Source organism: Chiloscyllium punctatum, chromosome 36 (assembly GCF_047496795.1).
Source record: "Chiloscyllium punctatum isolate Juve2018m chromosome 36, sChiPun1.3, whole genome shotgun sequence".
Classification (NCBI taxonomy): Eukaryota; Metazoa; Chordata; class Chondrichthyes; order Orectolobiformes; family Hemiscylliidae; genus Chiloscyllium; species Chiloscyllium punctatum.
Window position 1 is genome coordinate 60,939,093 of NC_092774.1, and position 25,364 is coordinate 60,964,456.

Genomic DNA, 25,364 nt, shown 5'->3' on the forward strand with positions numbered 1-25,364 from the left:
ACTGTTGCGAAGATGTATCGCTGTTGTGCAAATATTAACGTTGTCTAAATTCCAACATTCTGCTTTTCGAACTGTGATTTCGCTCAGAACTGGGGGCTGGGAAATTATGATGCGTTGAGGCATGATTTAGGATGTGTGGATTGGAAAAGTAGATTCCAAGGCAAGAAAGTAATTGATATGTGGAACTTGTTCAAGGAGCAACTATTGAGTGTCCTTGATAAGTACGTACCTATCAGGCAGGGAGGAAATGGTCGTGTGAGGGAGCCGTGGTTTAATAAGGAGTTGGAATCCCTTGTTAAATGGAAGAGGGCGGCCTTTGTAAAGATGAGGCGTGAAGGTTCAATAGGGGCGATTGAGAGTTATAAGGTAGCCCGGAAGGACCTGAAGATAGAGCTAAGAGCAGCAAGGAGTGGACATGAAAGGTCCTTAGTGGGTAGGATTAGGGAAAACCCTAAGGCTTTCTATAGGTATGTTAGGAATAAATGAATGACTAGGGAAGGAATAGGTCCAATCAAGGATAGTAATGGGAAGTTGCGTGTGGAGGCTGAAGAGATTGGGGAGGCGCTGAATGAATACTTTTCGTCAGTATTCACTCAGGAACAGGACATTGTTGTCGATATGAATACTGAAGCACGAATAAGTAGAATGGATGGCTTTGAGATATGTAGAGAAGAGGTGTTGGAAATTCTGGCAAGGGTGAAAATAGATAAGTCCCCTGGGCCTGATGGCATTTATCCTAGGATTCTCTGGGAAGCAAGGGAGGAGATTGCAGAGCCATTGGCCTTGATTTTTGTGTCCTCTTTGTCGACAGGAGTAGTGCCAGAGGACTGGAGGCTAGCAAACGTGGTTCCCTTGTTCAAGAAGGGGAGTAGGGATAATCCTAGTAACTATAGGCCAGTGAGTCTCACTTCTGTTGTGGGCAAAGTCTTAGAGAGAATTGTAAGGGATAGGATTTATGCACATCTGGATAGGAATAATGTGATCAAGGATAGTCAGCATGGTTTTGTGAAGGGCAGGTCGTGCCTCACAAACCTTATTGAATTCTTTGAGAAGGTGACTAAGGAGGTAGATGAGGGGAAAGCGGTAGATGTGGTATATATGGATTTTAGTAAGGCGTTTGATAAGGTCCCCCATGGTAGGCTACTGCAGAAAATACAGAGATATGGCATTGAGGGTGAGTTGGAGGTTTGGATTAGGAATTGGCTCTCTGGAAGAAGACAGAGGGTAGTAGTTGATGGCAAAGGTTCATCTTGGAGTGCCGTCACTAGCGGTGTTCCGCAAGGATCTGTTTTGGGACCATTGCTGTTTGTCATTTTTATAAATGACCTGGAGGAAGGGTTAGAAGGTTGGGTGAGCAAGTTTGCGGATGATACGAAAGTCGGAGGAGTTGTAGACAGTGAGGAAGGATATGGCAGGTTACAGCGGGATATAGAGAAGCTGAAGAGCTGGGCAGAAAGGTGGCAAATGGACTTCAATGTAGCTAAGTGTGAAGTGATTCACTTTGGTAAGAGTAATAAAAAGATGGATTACTGGGCTAATGGTAGACTACTTGGTAGTGTGGAAGAGCAGAGGGAAATTGTTGTCCATGTACACAGATCTCTGAAAGTTGCCACCCAGGTAAATAGTGCAGTGAAGAAGGCATATGGCGTACTGGCTTTTATTGGTAGAGGAATTGAGTTCCGGAGTCCTGAGGTCATGCTGCAGTTGTATAAGACTCTGGTGCGGCCGCATCTGGAATATTGTGTGCAGTTTTGGTCGCCATACTATAGGAAGGATGTGGAGGCACTGGAACGGGTGCAGAGGAAGTTTACCAGGATGTTGCCTGGTATGGTAGGAAGATCCTATGTGGAACGGCTGAGGCACTTGGGGTTGTTTTCATTGGAGAAAAGAAGGTTTAGGGGTGATTTGATAGAGGTGTACAAGATGATTAGGGGGTTAGATAATGTTGACACTGAGAACCTTTTTCCACGTATGGAGTCAGCTATTCCAAGGGGGCATAGCTTTAAATTAAGGGGGGGTAGATATAGGACTGATGTTAGGGGTAGGTTCTTCACTCAGCGAGTCGTAAGTTCATGGAATGCCCTGCCAGTAGCCGTAGTGGACTCTCCCTCTTTATGGGTATTTAAGCGGGCATTGGATAGGTATATGGAGGATAGTGGGTTAGTGTAGGTTAGGTGGGCTTTGATCGGCGCAACATCGAGGGCCGAAGGGCCTGTACTGCGCTGTATTCTTCTATATTCTATGTTCTATGACAAAAATCACCATGTTGAAACGTAAACACAGTGCCCACAGAAAGAATTAGCCATCCCAATGCCTCCCGATGCAGGGCTGCCTGACCCTCAGGGAGGTTTCTTTGATCAACTGTATCCAAGCATTCCAGCCACACGTCATTGGGCATGCACGATGATGGCCTACAGCTATTGTAACACAATAATGATGCAGGCCCCGGGAACATGAATATGAATTAGCCGTGGATCACGTGGTAGTAAATCATTCAAACGAATGTTATTCCATGTCCAGGGATTTATTTGAGGGATGAGGTAAATGGGCAAAAGTTACACTTGGGGTTCACTCTTCCTTCACTCCCATCACCCGCCCATAGCCCCATGGCATTTTGTCCTGCAACAGCCGAAATTGGAACCCCTGCCCGTTCCCCCCACCCTCCTCAGTATTCAAGGGCCCGAACATACCTTCGACGTGAAGCAACAGTTTACCTGCACATTCCACAGCCAAGACTACTGCATTCGCTCCTCACAATGTTGTCTCGTGAACATTGGAGAAACGAAGCAGAGACTGGGTGACTGCTTCGCAGAACATTTAGGTTCTGCCGCAAAAAGGCCCTGAGCTTCCAGTTGCCTGCTACTGCAGCACACCACCCAGTTCCCTGCCCAGCATCTCTGTCTCAGGCTTGTTGCAGTGTTCCAGCAGAACAATTTTGCACTTGGGACCCTACAGTCGTCCTCATTATTGAATTCAATAATTTTAGAGCCTGAACTTCCCCACATCTTAGCCCCCTACCACGCACACAAGCCCTTGTTATCACGTCGTCTGCCAGTACACACCACCTATTATTAGCCACTAACATTTTCCTTTAACAGCTATTCACCCTCCCAGACAGATCGCTATCAACTCCTTTATCTGTCCAACCAATATTGTCTCACTAAGGGCTCTATCCCTATCTATCAAATACTCCGCCCGCCTTCCTCCCACCCTCCCATCTGCATAGTAACCGACATTTTCCTAATCATCACCAGCTCTGTGGAAGGGTCACCGGATTCTTCTTCACAGAAGCTGCCAGACCTGCTGAGCTTTTCCAGCAACTACTGTTTTTGTTTCTGAAATGCAGCATCCGCAGTTTTTATTCAGAAAGAGTTGCAAATTGGTTGGAGAGACAGAGTGAGAGAGTGAGTGAGACAGAACAGCCATGAACCGTTGGCCTCCGTTCTCAATCATAACGTAAAATCATTGCAGTACGATCACTTCCCTCAACCCCGCGTCGTGTGGGCTTGTGACGCAACGGGAGCGCGTTTACCTGCTGCGCGTTCAAATCGCATCAAGCTCAGTGGGGCGCAATTTCTGCTCCTTCAAATCAAGAAGATTCCACACAATTTTCAACTATGATTCTCTGGAAGGAGCAAAGCTTTCTTGTTGGTTCCTGTTTGAGCATGAGTTTCAGCATCAGTGGGACTGGTTGAGAGACCCTACTGTTGCAGAGCACAGAGTGTGGAGCCTGAAAAAGTGATACGGACTGGAAAGAGGAATTCACAGCGGGGAGGGGTTGTACACACGTGTGTGTGCAGCTGAAGCTTCGTCCATGGAGAAACCCGAGGAATCCCGCCCCGTTGAGAAACCATGGAATTGTGGCGACTGTGGGAAGGGCTTCCATGTCCCATCTGTCCTGGAGGCTGATCAGTGCAATCACACTGGGGAGAGGCCATTCTCCTGCCCCGAGCGGGCAAAGGGCTTTACTTGCTCCTGTGTCCTGCTAGCCCACCAGCATATACAGAATGGTGAGAGGACGTTTTACTGCTCCATGTGCGGGAAAGGGTTCACTTGGGTGGACAACCTCCAGACCCACCAGCGATTCTACACAGGAGAGAGGTTCTTCAGTTGCCACGAGTGCGGGAAGGCCTTCAGCAATTCCTTAGACCTGCTGAAGCACCAGCGAGTCCACACGGGGGAGAGGCCATTCAGCTGCCCAGAGTGCGGGAAGGCCTTCAGCGACTCCTCCAACCTGCTGAGGCACCAGTGGGTCCACACGGGAGAGAGGCCCTTCAGCCGCCCAGAGTGTGGGAAGGCATTCAGCGATTCCTCCAAGCTGCTGGCCCATCAGCAGTTCCACACGGGGGAGAAGCCCTACAGCTGCCCATAATGCGGGAAAGCTTTCAGCAATTCCTCTGACCTGTTGTCGCACCGGCGGGTCCACACCAGGGAAAGGCCATTCAACTGCCCCGAGTGCGGGAAGGGGTTCACTCTCTTCTCCAACCTGCTGGCCCACCAATGGGTCCAGACCGGGGAGAAGCCGTTTGCCTGCCCCGACTGCGGGCGGAGGTTCACATTGTCCTGCAATTTGTGGAGGCATCAGCGGGGGCACCAGTGCATCCAAGAATCAGATTCCACCAGTGACGCTGCAGTGGGTCACCCCCAGGGCTGAACCTCCTGCCCATTCTGACTGAGAGTCAGTGGGCTTTTTAAATTTTGTGCTGGATTCAACCACTCCCCACCCACCCCACCCCCAGCCCACCCTATGGTGGCTCAGGGATGGCACGGTGTCACAGTGGTTAGCACCACTACCTCACGATGCTAACCTGGTTCAATTCTACCATGTTATTGACAGTCTGCGTGTAGCTTGCACGATACACACCCACGTCTGTATGGATTACCTCCGAGTGCTCTGGTTTCCTCCCACAGTCTAAGGATGTGCAGTTTAGGATGGATTGGCCCATCCATACTGTCCCATAGTGTTCAGGGTTGTGTCGGTGTGGTGCATTAGTCAGGGATAAATGTAGAGGAATAGGGATAGGGGAATGGGTCATGCTGGGTTACTCTGCGGAGGGGTAGTGTGGACTTGTTGGGCCAAAGGACCTGTTTTCATGCTGTAGGGAATCTAATCTGATCGAAACAAAATTCCTCGTAGCGATACAGTTGAAATATGCCGAGTTGGACAAAGTATCCCATCAAGTTTGAGACAAACCCAGGATTGAAGAAGTCGTAAGTCACATGACACCATGTTACAGTGCAACAAGTTTATTTGAAATCACAAGCTTTAGGAGCGTTGCTCTTTCATGAGTGCTGCTCCTTCATCACTTCATCTGGTGCCGTATGACTTCTGACCTTATCCACCCCAATTCAACACCAGCACCTCTGTATCAGAGTTGACGAATGAGATTGCTTTTTATTCGGCCTGATTTAGTGAGATGTTCATTTGCAAACTCAAAACTGTCGGACCGACAAAGAGACGTGAATCATAGAGTCCTACAGCAGGAGACAGGCCCTTCGTCCCGACATGGTCCATTCTGACAAAACTGTCCATCAACAAGAAGCCCATTTCCCTGCACTTGGCCCATTTCCTTCCATACCTTTCCTATACACGTATTTGTCCAAAAGCCTTTTAAATGTTGTTAATGTACCCACCTCAACCACTTCCGCTGGCAGTTCATTCCATATGTGTACCACCATCTGCGTAAAAAAAGTTGCCCCTCACATTCCCTTTTATTCTTTCTCCTCTCACCTTAAACTGAAGCCCTCGAGCCCTCTATTCCCCAACCCCGGGAAGATTGAGTGCGTTCACCCTCTCCATGTCTCTCATGATCTCTTCACTTCGATAAGGCCCCGTCCCTCCTCAGTCTCTAATGCTCCAAATGAAAACGTCTTAGCTTGTCCAATCTCTCCCTTTTACTCAGACCCTTGAGTCCTGAGTATGTATCTTTGTATATGTCGTCAGCACTTTTCCAAGTTTAATAACATTTTTGTCATAGGAAGGTGATCAAAATTGATGACAATCCTCCAAATGCAGCCTCATCAATGTCCTGATTAACTGCAACATAACTTGCCAACTTCTATACTCAATGCCCTGACTGATGAAGGCCAGCATGCTTAAACCCTTTTTCACTGCCCTGTCTACCTGTTTTGTTGGAAATATAGGACCTAATCCAAAACTGGATAATCTGGCTGGGAGGACAGGAAACCACTTACTTTCTTGAGACAAGTCTCTCAGAGAGAACTTGCTGACTGACTGTCTGATCTACTGACCCTCACAGTGCCCCACTGCCCTCAGTTATCTGGATTGAGTCCACACATTTGCCTAAGGTGGTGCTTGAAACCTTTATCATCTTTGGGATGGATCCCCATTAATTCACTGCTATGGAGTCATGCAGTCTGGAAACAGACCCTTCAGGCCAACCAGTCCATGATCACCAACTAAACTAGTGCCACCCATCTGCTCCTGGCCTATGTCCAGTTTGTCAATAGTTTTGTTCATTTGTTCACCGTGAGACTTGGATAAATAAATTTTTGATTGTTGATTTTAACGTGTTGGGGATTTATTTTATCACTAGAGCAGGCTACACTACTTATCATGCTAATTTTACAGATTATAGGGCGATGCGCTCCTCTGGATGGTTTGGTTTGAGATCTAGAGTAGTGGTGTCAGCGTTTGCTTTATAAGAGTATTGACGTGATGTCCTGCTGAATGCAATGGAGTCAATATTAATCCCAGCCTCTGGCTGTGGTTGTGGGTGAATTCTGGTGGAGATTCCTCACTTTCAAATCTGTGGTGTGACAATTCTTCAGATTCTAATACCACCTCCCCACACTTCTGGATATCTCAGGTCTGTACCTTACCTTCTTATCCTCGAGGTTTAGCGGTTTGTTTGAAACAGCCTGTCCTGCAGTAAACTCCATTATGTTAGGGTCTTCCTTCCACAGACAGACTTAATTGTCCTTTTTCATTGAGGTTATTAAACACTGATCTCAGCTCGTTGTTTTGCGTCCTTCTTTCCAGGGATGGTTAACTAGCAGAAATTAGGCCATTTAGCCCATTGAGTCTGTTCCACTATTCAATCAGAATTGATAAGTTTCTAAACCCAAACTCCCCATAACCCTTGATACTTTAGAATGATTGTATGGTGGAGCAGACTCAATGGGCTGAATGGTCGAATTGCTGCTTCTGAGGTCTTATGATGTAACAGTTTCCCAGTGGCCCTTTTGTTTCTTGGTCCAGAAAGAGTTATTGCTGACTCAGGCAGTTTGGGAAGTTCTGGTGTTTACAGGACCACACCACATTTCTCTCTGCCTCCTCCTGGGATATTGGTAATTCCCAAGATCCCTTGGTATCCCTGAAAACAATCAATGTGTCTGGAAATCTCTGCTGCTGCTCTGGAAGAGAAGGATTATGGGGAGAAAATTCAGAAATCTGATGTGCAAAGGAACTATGGAGTTCTACTCCAGGATTCTCTCAATGTAAACTTGAAGGTAGTGTCACTAGTTGGGGAGGCAAATGCAATGATGACATTTATTTTTATTAGACTTGAATATAAAAGCAGGGATGTACTTCTGAGGCTCTGTAAGGCTCCAGTCAGGCTACAATTGGAGTACTGAATTTAGTTTTGGCGTAAATATCTCAGGAAGGATAGCCCTGGAACATGTTCAGAGAAGGTTCTTGAGAATGGCCCAGGAATGAAAGATCAAACATATAAAGAACATCCTATGGTCTTATGATATGCTGATGTGTGGAGGGTTGGGGGATAGGGGGTGGGGGGAGATGAAGAGAAAGACAATTAAGGTGAAGCTGGATAGAGACGAAGGAAATATAAGAATTGTATGATAAATGGCAGAACACATAGCAGCACTAGCATACAGAAGGATTTGGGCATATACATCCGTGGAAGTGGTAATGCAGGTGGGTACGGTGGTCAAGAAGAAACACAGCACGCTTCCTTAAGTGTAAGAGTTGGCGAGTTATGTTACAGCTATTTATTCTGGCCACATTCGGAATACTACGTGCAGTTCTGGTCGCCAAACTACCGGAAGGATGTGGGTGCTCTGGCAGAGGGTACAGACAAGGTTCACCAGGACATTGCCAGGTCTGAAGGGCTCTTATTATGAGGAGATGTGGCATAAACCTGGATTGTTTCTCTGGAAAGACAAAGGCTGAGGGGAGACCTCAACAAAATGATGAGAGACAGATTGGCTGGACAGGGGTGGCAGGGTAGCTCAGTGGTTTGCATTGATGCCTCACAGTGCCAGAGACCCGAGTTCGATTTCAGTCTTAGGTGACTGTCTGTGTGCAGATTGCACATTCTCCCTACACCTCATGACTGGATGGGCTTCCTCCTACATTCCAAAAATGTGTCGGTTGGGATGGATTAGCCATGCTAAATTACCCATAGTGTCCACTAATAGGCAGGTTAAGTTGTATTGTCTGTGTGTAAATTGCCTCAGTGTTCAGGGATGTGTATGTCAGGTGCAATAGTCAGGGGTAAATATAGAGTCATGGGGTAGAGGAATGAGTCCCTGTAGGTTAATCTTTGGAGGGTCGCTGTTGACGTGTTGGGCTGAATCGTCTGTTTCCACCCTGGAGGGACTCTATGATAGTCAGAGGTTTTTTTTTCCTTCCAGGGTGGAAAGGTCACATTAAAGAGGGCACAGGTTCGAGACGAGAGGGGACTGTCTGGGGAGAGGTGGTGGGGGTGGGGAATCACACAGAGGGGTGGTGGGGGTTCCTGGAATGCACTGTCAGTGCAGGTAGTGGAGGCAGGGACCTTAACAACGTTTAAGGTATATCTTGATAGACACATGAACGGGAGGTGAACAAAGGAACAGAAACCACACCTGGGCAATAAACAGCAGGTTCAGTGTATTAGATTCCCTACAGTATGGAAACAAGCTCTTCGGCCCAGCAAATCTACACCAACACTTGGAAGAGTAACTCAGCCAGACCCATTCCCCTATTCTAGATTTACCCCTGACTAATCCACCTAATACTATGGGCAATTTAGCATGACCAATTCACCTGAGCTGCACATCTTTGGATTGTGGGAGGGACCCTACGTAAACACGGGGAGAATGCGCAAATTCCACAGAAATCGTACCTGGACCCCTGGATCTGTGAGGCAGCAGTGCTCACCACTGAGCCACCGTGCCCCCCACTCCAGGTTCCCCCCACTATCTGAAAGTAGAGCATTCCTATGAAACCTTTCGTAAGCTGACATGGAGTAAAGCGAAGAAGCAATTACCATGAACAAATTTAGATTATGCCTTTCTTTGTAACAGCGAAAATCCTCTTCGGATTTCTTTTGGTTTGTGAAAACAATTATTAATGTAGGTCTTTCGTAAAGGTCAAGTAGTGTAAAGGTAATTTTCGAAAAGTGGGGGATACCTTTATGCTGATGGAGGGGAGATGAGAGGCAATGAAGAGGGGTGGGTGGGTGGAGGCTCAGGTGGAGAATAAACACTGACAGAGACCAATTGAGCTGCCCGGTCTGGCCCTGTGCTGGAGACTCAATGGAACAGAGACAAATGTATCTATTTCAGGTATATCTGCAGTATGGTCCATCCAAGATTTTTCAAAAAATGTCCTTCATCTGCTTCAGCATATGGGGCAGATGAACGGTTTCTCCCCGGTGTTGACCAGGAGATGATGTGACTGAGTGAATCCTTTCCCGCGCTGAGTGCAGGTGAACGGCCAGTGTGCAAATGTTGATGAATGTCCAGTGCAGGCGGGGAAGGGAAACCGTCCTTACACTCCCTGTATTTCCACGGTTTCTCCATGGTGCAGGTGTCCTCGTTTTTCTCTAGGTTCAACGATCAGTTGAAAACTCGCTCACACTTACAGCATGTGTATGATGTTACTGATGAATCCTCTGATAATTGGAACACTCTCATTCAGTCTGTAAAGCATGTTCCAGTCACTACTCTGGTGTGTGGGTATGTGAGACTCTGAGTTTCCAGTCACCCTGACGTTTCCAACCTTACTAAGCAGACATACCGCCTCATCCTTGTTTCAAGGCCATTAATATCCAAGTCCTGGTGAGTCAAGTGACTGTCAGACTTTGATGTGATGTTTGGTCTGAGATTTCTACCTTCAAATTCGTCTCTTATAATATTCCTGTGAAAAGAGATTGCAAAGGTCATCGCTGTCAGTCCACAATAGATAATCAGAACAAATAATTCTAGTTTCTGTGGAACATTCTTACCTGGATATCAAACCTACAGCTCAGCGAGCAGACCTACACCCTAAACATTCATTCCTTTCTTCATACCCAAGATCTTTGTGCTGATCTATATGTAAATGTATACCAGCTGGGTCATGTGGTGGATTGCATGCTCCATGAATTGTTCACATGGACTCAAGTTGCTGAATGGACATATATTTCGGTATTGACGTTCTTATTGAAGATATACAATATGCTGCAGTACAATATTATGAGCACAGAAACAACTGCAAACCAGGCTTTTAGAGCCACAAACATTCCATCGAATATGTACCAGATACCCCAGACTTATCTATCTTATATTAAGGCACGGTTATCTTAGATTCCCAGAAGACTCGGATTGACGTGGGAAATTTTGTAAAAGAAGCCGTCGTTTTGGACTCCTTCCATGTCATACTGACTCTATTACTGGAAATACATCCATACTGCACCAGGATTCATGGATCAACGGAATGAGGCTTATGTTTACCCTCTTGCAAATTCCTGTTGCATAAATGTTTCAACGAATGCCAATACTTTTCACCATTCAGAGTCAGAGACGTAAAGCACAGAAACAGACTCTTCAATTTAAATTGTCCAAGCCGACCAGATATCCAAAATTAATCTTATCCCATTTGCCAGCACTTGGCACATATCCGTCTAAATCCTTCCTATTCATATACCCATCCAGATGCCTCCACCAGCCTCCACCACTTCCTCTGGCAGCTCATTCCATGCATGCACAACCCTCTGCATGAAAAGGTTGACTGCAAGGTCCCTTTTAATTTTTCCCCTCTCACCCTCAACCTGTGCACTCTAGTTCTGCACTCCCCCTATCCCAGGGACAAGACCTTGTCTATTCACCCCATCCACGCCCCTCAAGCTTTTAAAAACCTCTTTTTAAAAAAAATCACTCAGCCTGCGATGCTCCAGGGAAAACAGCCCTGTCCTATTCAGCCTCGCCCTGTGATTCAAAGCCTCTCCCTGTGGTTCAAACCCTCTTACCCTGGTGACATCCTTATGAAACTTTTCTGAATCCTTTCAAGTTTCACAATATTCTTCCTATTGGAGGGAGACCAGAATTGCACACAATATTCCAGAAGAAGCCGACTGAAACCGACCTTTGCAGAGTCTGCTCCCTGTTTGGATTCATACTCTCTGCCTCCAGTTGCTGCAAGTGAACAGTGCCTCCCCCCTCTCTCGCCCTCCCAGGATGAGGAATGGAAAGGGGGAAATATTGTTTTGCTCTAAGATTTTGCCCAGAATGCACACTATCCCTCTGAAGCTCGTTGGCTAACGTTTGCATTGTGATGCCCACAATGGTGTGTGTGTGTGTGTGTGTGTGTGTGTGTGTGTGTGTGTGTGTGTGTGTGTTTGTGTGTGTGTGCGTGTGTGTTTGTGTGTGTATGCGCGCGCGCAAACCTTACGTAGCCAATTGGATTCGCGGTGGTTGGCAGTGACATTCCTGCATTTCGAGGCTGACTGTCTCCCATCGCTCACGTCACCCAGTCCAGACAGTGCTGTGATTGGAGATTGACCAATGGGGAGCCCTGAAGGACCAGAATTAACTGGGTCCTCTTGCCAAACAAAGCCCCTCTATTTTTTGAATGTACAAGTTGGACCATGAGCTTCTGAAGCTACTGCCGTTCCTCTCTTTCTGAATGAAGAATGAAAATCCTTTCTCTGTCCAAACATCTGTGAGTACAGCACATTTTTGTTGAAGTAAGGCATCTTTCCTGAACATCACAATTAAAGGGGTGTCTTCCCCCTGATATTCAAAGGGATAGTCAGTCAGAGAAGGGCAGGGTCATACCTTGTGTCGTGTGGCATGTGTGACAGCTGCAACAAGATGTCCCAACTCCTGTGCTCAGTACTTGGACTGATGAATGGAAGCAGGCTGAAAGGCTTCTTCACCACCCTGTCAACCTGTAACTCGACTTTCTTGGAACTATGAACGTGCACCCCTAGATTTCTTGGTTGGGAATACTGCAAATGAAACAAATTCGGTGCTTGTCAGAAGAACATTATCATTTGGCACTTATCTATACTATAATTCACTATCTTATTTAGATACATTATTTATGTCTCTCTAAACAGTATATGTTTGTAATTCTTTCCTGACTTCAATATCGCACTGAATCTATTTTATGCTCCAAGAGCAGCCTCACCAACATTCTGCGTAACTGAAACATAAATTCCCAGCTTCTATACTCAAAGCTCTAACTGATGAAGACCGGAGTGCCGAAATACTATTACATATGATTCCACTTTCAGTGAACTGTGAACCTACTCCGAGATCCCTCTCTTCCATTACAGGTCCAACCATTCACCATGAAACTCCTACCTTGATTTGACTATCCAAACTGTGAGACCTCATGGTTATCTATGTTAAACTCCATTTGCTATTAACCTTAAATCTATGCACTCTAGTTTTTGACTCCCCACCACCACCCCGGGGAAAAGACCTTTCCTATTTGTCCTTTTCCACGCCCCTCATAATTTTATGAACTTCTGTAAAGTCACCTCTCAGCCTCCAAAGCTCCAGGGAAAATAACGCCAGTCTGTTCTGCCTTTTCATCGTGCTCAAACTCTCCAACCCTGGCAGCGTCCTTGTAAATCTTTTCTGAACCCTTTCAAATTTCACAACATCCATCGCCTCGCAAACAGCCAGAATTGCATGCAGTATTCCTACAGTGATGTAACCTCTGAAGACGATTTTTAAAAATACTTACAATTTTATGGTATTGCTACAAGGAAATCAAATCAGTTGGGCGTGACATTCCCATAGCAATTTGCCTTGGTTGTCCCTCATTAACCGATGGTTTTCTTGTAAAAGAAATTGTGGCATGTGATTGTTGCAAGCATGTGCAACATTTTCTCAACGTCCCTCATGTCCTTTGGACCGAGTAATTGACTCGGGACTACATGGGAGAAGGCAGCTGAGAGTCAACCCCACACTGTAGTAGGTCTGGAATCACATGGTCCCTGTGCACACACAGGGTTGATGAATGGTAGATTTTCCTCCATAAAGGAATCATTTCACAACAATCAATCAATAATGGTTGGAGACACAGAACAGTTCTGGCAGCGTCTATAAAGAGATTAGTGTTAATGTTTCGTGTCCAGTGGCCCTTAAAAAGTGACTGGATTCAAAACACTAACTGTTTTCTCTCCACAGATGCTGCCAGACCTGCTGCGATGCCCCAGCAATGGTGCCTTTTGTTTCCGATCTCCAACATCTGCAGTTCATTGTTTTCATCAATAATGGTTTCCTGGTGGTCAGTACTGAGACAAACTCTCACTTCCAGATCTTTTTATTACTTGAACATAAATTCCACTGGCTGCCATGATGGGATTTGAATTTTTTTTCTCAGAAGACCTAGATCTCTGGCTTAATCAACCATTATCACGAGATCACAATCTTCACTTCAGTGGCAATTTTCTGCTGAATATTTTCCTTTACTTATTCGTGGGATGTGGCACTTTATCTCCCAGAAAAACCAAGTGCCCTTTCAGAGGGCAGTTACGAGTTAATCACATTACCGTGGATCAAGAGTGACACAATCACCTAGCGGGGTAAGGCTAAAGATTTCCTTCCCTAACAAGATAGGCCCTGATATCAATTGCTCAGATCACCAAAGCAGCGATAAGCTTTATATTCCAGATATATTAATTGTTTTCAAAGTGCATCGGAGACATAGCAGCATCAATTTGAAACTCCAGATGTTAAATCCAGTAACAATGCCAAAATGCCACCAACTCCGTGCAATCTCTAATTTTCCAACACTGACCGGCCTGTTGTTGCCAGTTGTATCCTTTTCCCCTTTATTACTGACTGTTCAATTCACCGCATTGAATCAATTCGGCCGTTTATTCAGATCACGTTTACTCTGGTAAACATCACCTCCACTTTCCTGCCATTTCCCCATAATCCTCAATTCCCTCACTGGTTAAAAAAAAATCTGACAGCCTTGAATGTACTTAACGACCCAGGCTCAACAACACTCTGTAGTAACATGTTCCACAGATTTACTGCCTTCAGTAACAATTCCTTACTGTCTTCAACATGCAATCCCTCATTTGCAGGTTATTCCCTCTGGTGCTAGGCTCACCCACAAAGCCAAACTTTTCCACATCAAGCCCGTCAAGTATTCTTAGAATCTTTTATGTGAAAATAAGATGATCTCTAAATCTTCTAACTTCGAATAAGTACAGGCCTAACCTATTCACTTCTCTTCATATGATATTCTTTCCATCCCTGATATCATACTGGTCAACCTTCTCTGGACTGCCTCCAATGCCAGTACATCTTTCCTTAGGTAAAGGACCCTGCCAGTGTTCAGTTGTGGCTTGACTAGTGCCTGAAATAGGTTGACTATAACCTCCCTACTTTTATACTCTATTTAAAGGCCAACTTCCCATTTGCCTTCCCTATTACTCACTGAATTTGGCTGAAGAGATGCATGGATTTGGGCTTCCAAATCCCTCTATTCAACAGCTTTCTCCATTTAACATTCAACACTTTTCCTCCTGGCAAAGTGCACAACGTCATTTCCCCACATTCTATTCCGTCTGCCAAACGTTTGCTCATTTGCTTAACCTATCTATATCCCTCTCCAGATATTTCATGTCATTCTTACCACCTTCCTTCCCATCAACCGTCTCTTCTGCAGTCTTGGCAATAGTGCATTCACTTTACTTATCCACGGAATTAAGATAGATGTTGTAAATAATTTTGGCCCCAGCACCGATCCCTGTGGCACACTACTAGTTCCAATTTGCTATCCTGAACACCTGAATGACTAGGGAAGGAATAGGTCCAATCAAGGATAGTAATGGGAAGTTGCGTGTGGAGGCTGAAGAGATTGGGGAGGCGCTGAATGAATACTTTTCGTCAGTATTCACTCAGGAACAGGACATTGTTGTCGATATGAATACTGAAGCACGAATAAGTAGAATGGATGGCTTTGAGATATGTAGAGAAGAGGTGTTGGAAATTCTGGCAAGGGTGAAAATAGATAAGTCCCCTGGGCCTGATGGCATTTATCCTAGGATTCTCTGGGAAGCAAGGGAGGAGATTGCAGAGCCATTGGCCTTGATTTTTGTGTCCTCTTTGTCGACAGGAGTAGTGCCAGAGGACTGGAGGCTAGCAAACGTGGTTCCCTTGTTCAAGAAGGGGAGTAGGGATAATCCTAGTAACTATAGTCCAGTGAGTCTCACTTCTGTTGTGGGCAAAGTCTTAGAGAGAATTGTAAGGGATAGGATTTATGCACATCTGGATAAGAATGATGTGATCAAGGATAGTCAGCATGGTTTTGTGAAGGGCAGGTCGTGCCTCACAAACCTTATTGAATTCTTTGAGAAGGTGACTAAGGAGGTAGATGAGGGGAAACTGGTAGATGTGGTATATATGGATTTTAGTAAGGCGTTTGATAAGGTCCCCCATGGTCGGCTACTGCAGTAAATACAGAGATATGGCATTGAGGGTGAGTTGGAGGTTTGGATTAGGAATTGGCTCTCTGGAAGAAGACAGAGGGTAGTAGTTGATGGCAAAGGTTCATCTTGGAGTGCCATCACTAGCGGTGTTCCGCAAGGATCTGTTTTGGGACCATTGCTGTTTGTCATTTTTATAAATGACCTGGAGGAAGGGTTAGAAGGTTGGGTGAGCAAGTTTGCGGATGATACGAAAGTCGGAGGAGTTGTAGACAGTGAGGAAGGATATGGCAGGTTACAGCGGGATATAGAGAAGCTGCAGAGCTGGGCAGAAAGGTGGCAAATGGAGTTCAATGTAGCTAAGTGTGAAGTGATTCACTTTGGTAAGAGTAATAAAAAGATGGATTACTGGGCTAATGGTAGACTACTTGGTAGTGTGGAAGAGCAGAGGGAAATTGTTGTCCATGTACACAGATCTCTGAAAGTTGCCACCCAGGTAAATAGTGCAGTGAAGAAGGCATATGGCGTACTGGCTTTTATTGGTAGAGGAATTGAGTTCCGGAGTCCTGAGGTCATGCTGCAGTTGTATAAGACTCTGGTGCGGCCGCATCTGGAATATTGTGTGCAGTTTTGGTCGCCATACTATAGGAAGGATGTGGAGGCACTGGAACGGGTGCAGAGGAAGTTTACCAGGATGTTGCCTGGTATGGTAGGAAGATCCTATGTGGAAAGGCTGAGGCACTTGGGGTTGTTTTCATTGGAGAAAAGAAGGTTTAGGGGTGATTTGATAGAGGTGTACAAGATGATTAGGGGGTTAGATAGGGTTGACAGTGAGAACCTTTTTCCACGTATGGAGTCAGCTATTACAAGGGGGCATAGCTTTAAATTAAGGGGGGGTAGATATAGGACTGATGTTAGGGGTAGGTTCTTCACTCAGCGAGTCGTAAGTTCATGGAATGCCCTGCCAGTAGCAGTAGTGGACTCTCCCTCTTTATGGGTATTTAAGCGGGCATTGGATAGGTATATGGAGGATAGTGGGTTAGTGTAGGTTAGGTGGGCTTTGATCGGCGCAACATCGAGGGCTGAAGGGCCTGTACTGTGCTGTATTATTCTATGTTCTATGTTCTATGTTCTATGTCCCTTATCCCAATTGTATCATTGGTTAGCCAATCCTCTGTCCATGCCTCTTTGCTTATTATTTCATGAGATGTGATTATCATTGGCTCTGCCAACAACCCTTCCCAAACTATCCTTGAATACGTGGTGCTGAGCTGCCTCTTAAATTGCTTCACAGTTATGATTTGGTCTGCAATAATGTTCAGGAGCGAATTCCAGGTTTTTGATCAATAACAAAGAATAAATGCGATATATTTCACAGTTGGAATGCTGTGTTCACACTTCCCTGCTCTTGATGGTTGAGGTGATGGCTTGGAAGGTGCTTTTGAAGAGCCACCACTTTATCAAGCCAGACTGATAGATTGTAGCCAGAGATTCTGCTTTTTGACTTTCCTCATCAATCTACATTCTTTCCAGCCACATCTTTAGTCTTAAACTGCCACAGAATGCTTCCAGTTATAACTTGAGACAAGTATAATAATATGACGATTCCTGGGTTGATTTTTCACACCTGAGTGCAACATAAATACAGATCATTGTTTCCAGCTTTGGTGGAACAAAAAACAGCAAATTGGTGGATAATTACAGTTAATGCAAACAAAGTTAGTGATTGATAAAGATTAACCCAGTTCACTTCAATGGCTAAATTACATTTTGAAAACCAAGTGCACTCAGACAACATGTCAAAGTGTTTCATAGGAGGGGAAATGGGGCATTGAAGAGCAGTGAAATGATTGCTTTTGGTCACCGCCACCATTGTCCGAAAAACAGGTTGAAAGGATCCTTAACAATTGGGCAAAAAGTGAAGTGGTATAACACTTCAGACACCGCAAAGTGTAAGACCACTTTCTAGTTGAAGAAAAAGACATTTCTTATTTCTTGAAGAGCAGGGAAACTAACGGGGAATAAACCTGAATTGGGAGCTCTTTCTTATTAAGGATGTTCCTTCACCACAGTATTGTTTTAGAGCATAAGTTCTTCATCAGGAATGAAGGTTGGTCCATGGGGGCTGAGAGATAAATGATAAGGGGATGGGGATAGAGGGGAGGTAGCTGTGAATGAAATAGGTCGATGGAGGTGGGGAGAGATCATGAGAGGTAAGACAGGAGAGTGGAACGAAAAGTTGGGAAGCAAGATGAAAAGGTAGGACAGCTCAAGAGGCCAATGCCGAGTTGGAAGGTTGGATCTGGGACAAGGCGCGTGGTGTGGGAGTGAAAGTGAGGGGAAATATGGAAGCTGGTGAAATCGACATTGATCCCATGTAGTTGGTGGGTCCCAAGGCGGAAGATGAAGTGTTCTTCCTACAAGAGTCAGGTAGCTAGAGCTTGGAGGGGTTACAGCCCAGGACTTGCATGCCCTTGACGGATTAGGAGGGGGAGTTAAAGTATTCAGCCACAGGGCGGTGGGGTCATTTAGTTTTGGAGTCCTAGATTTGTTCCCTGAAATGTTCTGCAAGTTTGCATCCAGTCTCCCCAATGTGGCTGAGCAATGGACACATAAATAAATCTTAAAAAACAAATTGTATAAATTTTAGCATGCCAGAGTTATTATCTTCAATTAAGTTAAAGAAGATTTTAATTAAATTGGGTGACTTCATGAAACGGTTTGTTGATCAGGCTCAACTCATCATCTTCAAATGAGACAATGCCATTGATATCAGTGAACTGCTCTTTTTGCTATAAAATCACAAGTTATTGATTTCTTTTCACAACTTACTGGCATTCACACCTGCACATTCAATGTAAACTTCTGACATTAGAAATGAAATTACACCATTAATTTTGACTTACAATATTCGAACAAACAAATTACTAGCACACAGTGAATACCAAGTCTGATTAATATGAAATCAAATTTGACCAAAAACATATAAAGTCGAGATGGGAGATAACAAATGGGGGAAGGGCAGAAGGCAAGAAATGCAGCATCATAGAAGGTGCTCCCCCAGGGAGTGTATTTTACCAACTACAACTGCTAAATATAAACAAACACTATGACATGATCCTTCGGTTTTAATGAAAACCATAGCTCCACACAGTAGGTACCATTTAAATAAGTTAATAGATACAAACCTTGAGCAAATCGAGCCGGGCACCCCGCTTCTTGGAGCCCAGACCTTCCTCCAGCTGCCACTAAAGAAGCTTTGGGAAACAGATGCTAAGGCAAGATAAAGAACACAGTACCTTTACCAAGGAAAGCAGCTTATGGAGACATTGAGCAATAGCATCACATGGATTTGACCCATCGATCTTTGGGGTATGCACCCAGCACATGCATGGTGTACTACTCTGCGTTGGTGCTCCCAGCCGCTGGAGTATGGATCAGTTTAAAGTGGATCCGATATCTCTGATAACATTGCTACGCAAGGCAGTGAAGCAAGGTTCAGGTCCAATGACCTTCATCAGTTAGGGAATTGAGGATAGATGTTGGGAAGTTATCGTGTAGTTTTACAGGACGTTGATGAAGCTGCACCTGGAATATTGTGATCAGGTTTGGTCCCCTTGGTGTTCTGACTTCTGACCTCTTCACCTCTGGGTTTTGTTGAAGTTGATGGGATACTTTGTCCAACTCAGCATGTTTAAAGAGTATCGCTAGGGGAGATTCATTTGAAACTGTTGAGGAGGTGAGCTCAACAAGATTGAACTATTCAAAGTTACTTGGACTCTATTTTAAACTTACATCAGGACCAGTAGTCAGAGACACATACAGCATGGAAACAGAAACCGGTCCAACTTGCCTATGCTGACCTGATATCCTATATTAATCTACTCCCATTTGACAGCACCTCACCTTTATCATGTGGCAGCTTATTTCATATATGTACCACCCTCTGCATGAAGAAGTTGTCCCTTTAATATATTTCGCCTCTCACCCTCAACCTATGCCCTCTAGTCCTGGACTCCCCCATCCCAGGGAAAATACCTTGTCTATTACCCTGTCCATTCCTCTCATGGATTTGTAACCTCTATTAGGTCACTCCTCTGCCTCCGATGCTCCAGTGAAAACAACCCCAGGCGATTCAGCCTCTCCCTGTAGCTCAAACCCTCCAACCCCCAGCAACATTCCCGTAAATTGTTTCTCATACAGAAGTCAACATTTCAGTCCTGAAGAAGGGTTAATACCCAAAACGCTGACTACTCCACATCCTGGTGCTACCTGGCTTGCTGTATTCTCCTAATCTCCTGCTTATCGACTTCGGGTTGCAATATGTAGTGGCTCAGTGGTTACCACTGCAGCCTCACCGTGCCGGGGACCCAAGTTTGATCAAAGACTTGGGTGACCCTCTGTGAGGCGTTTGCACATTTTCCCAGTGTCTATGCTGGTTTTCTCTGGGAGATCCTGTCCAAAGATGTTCAGGTCATGTGGATTGGCCATGCATAATTGCCCATAGAGTTAGGTGCATTAGTCAGAGGGAAATGGGTCTGGGCGCGTTACTCTTTGAAGGGTCGGTGTGGACTTGTTTGGACAAATGGCCTGTTTCCACACTGTAGCTAATGTCATCTGCAATTTTTTTGACTCTAACGAATGGGAGAGTAGACACGATAGGCCGAATTGCCTAACTTCTGCTCTGATGATCTTGCGGTCTTAGGTTTCTCTGGATCATTTCATTGCCAATTTGAAGTCGCGGTCTTAATGAGCAGCAGTGTCCACTCAAAGCAAAGCTCATAGGATCGTAGAACTCCTACAGTGTGGAAACAGGTCCTTCAGCCCAACACATCTGCACTGATCCTCCGAAGAGTAACCCAGTCATATCCATTTTCCTACCCTCCACAAATTGCACACAGACCCCCAAGGGTGGAACTGATCCTGAGTTCCGGGTGCCATGAGGCAACAGTGCTAAGCACTGAGTCACCGTGACGCCCCTGAGCCACTGTGAGGTTGTGGTTGTGGGGAGTGGAGGATGCAATTGCAGTCCAGCAGACAACAAAAACAGCTCACGTGCTCTCCCACAGCACCCACTGTCAGAAGTGACAGGAGGTTCAGTCCATGGGGAGACCCAAGGCAGAACACCAGTGGGATCTGATTGCTGGGAGCGTTGGTGCTCCCGCTGGTGCTTCCCCAGGTGCTTCCGCAAGTTGCAGGGAAACATGAACCACTTCCCACACTCGTGCCAGCTGAAGGGCGTCTCTCCGCTGTGGACACACTGGTGCTTCAGCAGGATGGAGGAGCGGGGAAAGCCCTTCACGCACTCGGGCTGGAAAACGGCTTCTCCCCGGTGTGGACGGATTGGTGGAACAGCAAGGCTGAGGAATTGCTGAAGGCCTTCTTGCACGAAGGGCAACTGATCGACCTCTCCCCCATGTGGATCCACCAGTGGGCCAGTAGGTCAGAGGAAAGAGCAAAGCCCTTCCTGTACTCAGGGCAGAAGAACGACCTCTCCTCAGTGGGGACCCACTGGTGGTTCAGCAGGTGGGAAGAACTGCTGAAGGCCAGCTCGCACTCAGGGCAAGAGAACAGCCGTCCCCGGTGTGGACCAACTGATGCATCAGCAGGGCAGAGGAATCACGAAAGGCCTTCCCGCACTCAGGGCAGCAGAAGGTCCTCTCCCCTCTGTGGACCCACTGGTGCTTCAGAACCCTTTCAAATTTCACAATATCCTTCTGATTGGAGGGAGACCAGAATTGCACACAATATTCCAAAAGTGGTCCAACTAATGTCCTGTACAGCCACAACATAACTTCCCAACTCCAACACTCAGTCAGAGGATTGGGAAAGTTTTCAAAAGCCACAAAATAAAACAGGAAAGAATGGAAGGACAAACGGAAGTTTTGAAATTCAGCTTGGAAACATCAATGAGAAATCGGCGGACTGGGTTTATTGGGAACCTGTTCTCCTTAAATATACGATATACCATATGTGTTGTTTTTCTGTCGACGCTAGTTTGAAGTTCCCCATTGACTGTTCGTTCTACTGTGACATCGAGGAATGCCACTTTGTTGGTGTTCTCCTACTCTTCAAACCAGGAGCCCCCCTCAGGCCATAGTCTCACTACTTGGAACACCAATATACAGACTAGTCAAAGGCCTCCACTGAAGACTAAAACACCAAGTCGAAGATTCACGCCATCCAGTTACTCCATCCAAGAATACCTGACTACCAAAGACACCAAGATAGAAGATGATTGAATAATGTAGTCCTTTGACATAACAGACCTGTTCACATCCATTAACATCAACGTGGCCAAAGAAAACTGAACACACTCCTAGAAGAACTAAAAACACAAACACAGCACCAACTTCATCAGCAAAGATAACACTGTCAAGCTCGTGGAACTGTGCCTTACCACCCACTTCATATTCAGTAGCAAGCCCGACAAACAAATCAACGAAATACCCATGAAACCACCAGTATCAGGATTCCTAGCAGAAGCAATGCTGCAGAGACTCGAACAAACAGCCCTTCCGACGATCCAACCCAAACTTTAGGTCCGCTACAGTGATGACACTTTTTTCATCACAAAATGAAACAAATTAGAAGAATCATACAACACCATCAATAATATTCTTTCTGGCATAAAATTCACAAAAGAGGAGAACAACAACAAAGTGCCATTTCTAGATGTCACAGTACAGCGAACAGTCAATGGTAAATTCAGAACACCGTCTACAGGAAAATAACGCACGCGAACCAAGAACTTAACTACAGAAACAATTAACCTGACAGATACAAACCAACCTGCATCAGGACACTATTTTAAAGAGCCACGACACGCTGTCGCACCTCGGAACTCTGAAGATCAATAAACAACTGGACAGCGCATTAAAGAAGAACATGTTGCCTATAATGGCTCCTGACAATTGCTTCCCTGACCGGGAATCGAACCCGGGTCGCAGCGGTGAAAGCGCCGAATGCTAACCACTAGACCACCAGGGAGCAATGGATGCCAGCTGGTAGCTCTGCTGAAAATTCCTTCGATTCCTGGAACTCTAAACCAGGGCGCAGACTTTCACCTGTGCATCCACCAATGTAATTTTTTGCATCCATTGCTCCCGATGCGATCTCTACAACATTGGGAAGATTGGAGAGTCGAGTCACATCACCGGGACACCCGCACTAATCAACCCCATCGCCCTGTTCCCCAACATTTCAACACCCCTCCCACTCTACCGAGGACATGCAGGTGCTGGGCCTCCTTCAGCGCTGCTTCCTCCCCACCCGACGCCTGGAGGAAGAACACCTCATCTTCCGCCTCCGAACAGTTCAACCCCAGGGCATCAATGTGGACTTCACCAGTTTCCTCATTTCCCCTCCTCCCACCTTACCTCAGTTCCAAACTTCCAGCTCAGCACTGATCTCATGACCTGTCCCACTGGCCAATCTCCCTTCCCACCTGTCGGCTCCACCCTCCTCTCTGACCTGTCACCTCCATCCCCACCATCATTCACCTATTTTACTCTTTGCTACCTTTGGCCCAGCAACCACCCCCCCACCCCCCCAATTTATCTCTCCACCTTGGAGGGGTCCTGCCTCTATTCCTGATGAAGGGTCTTTTGCACGAAACGTCGATTTTCCTGCTCCTCGGAAGCTGTTTGACAAGCTGTGCTTTTCCAGCACCTCTCTGATCTAAGCTCTGGTTTCCAGCATCTGCAATACGCACTTTTGCCTACCCAATAAACCCAATGTGACGATTTCACATCAACAAACTGACACAAGCAGAGGCAGCGTCTGCAGAAACCCGAGCCACATTACATTACATTAAAGACATCTGTTAAATGATATCCAGACAACTCAACCCTCTCAGCATCATGGTAGCCCACAAACCTACCAACACACTTAAACAGCGGCTAATGAACCTGAAATACCCGATACAAACAACCAGCAAACGAATGTAATTTACAAAATACGATACAAGGAAATATATACATGAACTCTGCCTCACAGGTCTCTGTGGCAAGAAATGCTGGGATGAGATAAGGAAGATACTTTCAGCCAAAAAGAATTGGCACTGACTGGACAGCCATTTAAAATCACCCCTGTTAGCCCAGGATGGAAGATCCGAAGGGATGAACAGTTTTCTCATTTTTGGAAGATTCACAAATATGAGACTGAGTTTTGGTGTTTGTTCCCTTTCCACTCCCAGGAGACGCAGTGGTTGGGGCGGTGATTTGGGGAAAGTGAAATGTGCGCGTGAGCAACGTGTGGGGCTCTTTCAGCTTCCCCTCCTCTGACAGCGCTGTGACGTGACTCTGATTTGCTCAGGAACACTTACTGACGCGAGACAGTGAAAAGAGTCTCGTACCCGCAGATCAGGAATTCAAACCTTATGCAGGCTTCAGGACAATGAGAAAGATTAATTGGGCTGTTTGAAGAAGCTGTGAGCTGCATTTCAAACAGGTAGGTTGAGTCAGATGCGTCGTCCATTGCGCCCCGGCCCTGTGCGTACCGAACACCGTCATACTGCAGAGTTTTGACGTTAACACGGACATGCGCAGCAATGGGAACATTCACAAGGTGAACGGCCAAAGATAATTACCGTCAATGCTTCCCTTCCATCGTCCCAATTTTGTGAATCAGTGTCTTTCACTCTCAAATAAAATTAATCCTCAGGTGCCTGCTTCATTTCGATCACGACTTCAAGCCCCTCACTGTTCCAGTCTCATTTCCAAATACTTGACTCATTGCCTCAATAGCACCTCTGTGGGTATCTGCTTGTTCCACCCTGACAGGCAGTGGGTTGCAGATTCCCGACCAGTCCCAATGTGAGTGAAATATCTTTCACCCTCTACTGATTTGAATCTTAATGAAGAAACCGGGAAACAGCCTCCCTTTCTTTTAGACGACAGTTCTGAACTGTTGTCCGCAAGGTTCACACCTGCGTGGGGAAACTGCAATAGATCTCAAGTCCATCGCATTAAACACTCTGACTAAAGAACCACACTGACAGCTTCATTTCCCGGGTCGCTCTGCCTGTGGAGCTGAGAAAGTGTGAATTATTGCTGGGTTTGTTTGAATCCAATCACTTCACAGGTTTCGAAAGGGTTAAATATCTGCAAATGGAGAGTCTGGTTGTTTTATCCTGAAAGATGAAATGAACTTTCAGTTAAGAACAAAAACAGAAATTGCAGGAGCATCTCAGCAGGTCAGAGACAATATTTCAGAGCTCTGTTTTCTCCCACAGGTACTGCCAAACCTGCTGAGTTTATCCAGCAGTTCCTCTTTCTGTCTCGGATTCTCAGAATCTGCAGTCCTTTGCGTTAGAAATTAAATCAATTCAGCCTCATGTGCAGGAATGAGAATCCTTTCAATTTACCAAAAAATCGGCAGAGATTTCAAGGTATTTGGAAAAAAAGTAAAAGTGACATTAAGGAGAACATTTTCGCACAGGGAGTGGTTCGGATCCGTAAATCTCTGTCTGACCGTGACAAAGAGACAGATTCAAGAACACAAAAGGGAATTCGGTTGTCATGTTCAAAGTTACAATGAGGAGATTTACAGAGAGAAGGCAAGAGAATGATACAAATAGAGACTCTAATTTACTTGCTTTGTAGAACCAGCAGAGCTAAGGTGGGCCTCCAAATGCGCTGTGACACGTGTTGTGATTCAGAGTGAACTCAAAGTTCGACCAACGGAAGGTGGGGATTTTGAAAATGTTTATATTTACACAGTCTCCTCACGTCAACG

The 25,364-nt window shown here is 45.7% G+C and overlaps 1 non-coding gene and 1 pseudogene across 1 annotated transcript; one reads left to right on the top strand and one right to left on the bottom strand.

Annotated features, from left to right (window-relative positions):
* Nucleotides 1-3,814: 3,814 nt before the first annotated feature.
* LOC140460109 (uncharacterized) lies at nt 3,815-4,654 on the top strand (annotated as a pseudogene).
* Nucleotides 4,655-22,544: 17,890 nt separating this feature from the next.
* Nucleotides 22,545-22,616, bottom strand: trnae-uuc (transfer RNA glutamic acid (anticodon UUC)). Its single transcript has one exon. It is a non-coding gene; the product is annotated as a tRNA-Glu (tRNA).
* Nucleotides 22,617-25,364: the final 2,748 nt, after the last annotated feature.